The sequence below is a fragment of the Austrofundulus limnaeus genome, unplaced genomic scaffold, assembly GCF_001266775.1.
Source record: "Austrofundulus limnaeus strain Quisiro unplaced genomic scaffold, Austrofundulus_limnaeus-1.0 Scaffold113, whole genome shotgun sequence".
NCBI classification, from domain to species: Eukaryota; Metazoa; Chordata; class Actinopteri; order Cyprinodontiformes; family Rivulidae; genus Austrofundulus; species Austrofundulus limnaeus.
Window position 1 is genome coordinate 1,633,862 of NW_013952515.1, and position 1,154 is coordinate 1,635,015.

The window sequence follows — 1,154 nt, forward strand, 5'->3', positions numbered from 1 at the left end:
TCCGTATACCTGCAAAATGACGTAAAATCCTTATAATTTACGGACAGTCCGTACAAGTTGACATGTATGTAAACAGAAACGAGTCAGCTGTAGGTTTAACGGTGAGAGGATTACTCAGGTGTTTCCCTGATCAGCCACACCCACCTGGACCTGCAGAGGAGCTGAACACAAACAAGAGCAGGCCAGGAGAGTGTGTCCTTTAGAAGGCAGCTTTATGTCTTGAATCGAAGAATAAAAAAAGTGCCTCTGGGTGCAGCTTATTTTTACTTTTAAAAATAAATGCTAGGCTTTTTTCCCCTTCTCATTCTTCCTGCTGGGACTGGGTCGAGACAGAACTCTTGTCTATTATTCATACCAACCACAAGGCTGAGTGACGTCAGACTTGTTATGATTCTCGTCTCGAGGCTCCGCCTCTGCTCTCCTGCGCGCCGTCGCTCCTGCCCCTCTGCCCTGCATGTAAACAAGTCCATTAGCTCCGCAGCACGGGGCACTGGCCAAGAAAAGAAGAAAAAAAAAAAGAAAAAGAAAAAGCTGTTGAGAAAGGCAACATGTGCAATAACTAAACAAAGCAGAGGGGTAAATCTGTCAGGGCGCGACGCGACGCCCCGCGCGCGCACAGCTCCGACGATGACAGCAAAGCGCGTCCATGTTGCGTTAGAAAAAAAAAGAGCCCTGGWTGTAATTAAGAGGAGAATACGAGTCTGAGACAGCTCACATGAGCAGCTTTGACAGCTGAGCCAAACCGGAGGGATCGGAACCAAATTAACGGCTGTTTTCCACCAAATAAAAAGTTCCAACCGACCTGTTTCTGCTGTTACACAACAAGCAACGCGCTGATTTCATCTGCGCAACCTCGTCACTCAACAAAAACAACAACAACAAATAAAGTGCAATGTTTGCGTTGAGCTCTGTGCAGCCAAACGTTAACGCCCAGCATCGCACACACACACACACACACACACCCTTTTATTTACCCTCTTCCTGGGCAAAAATGAATACATTTAATAAAAAAAAAACCAGCAGGGCTGTAAAATCATCTCCCTCTCTTCTAACTGCGCGGCAAATGTGGCGCAAACTTACCTGATTTCCCCCCTCACTCCGCTCGGGCCCCCGTGTTTACATGAATATTGTTAATGACGCAGCAAGAGCACACG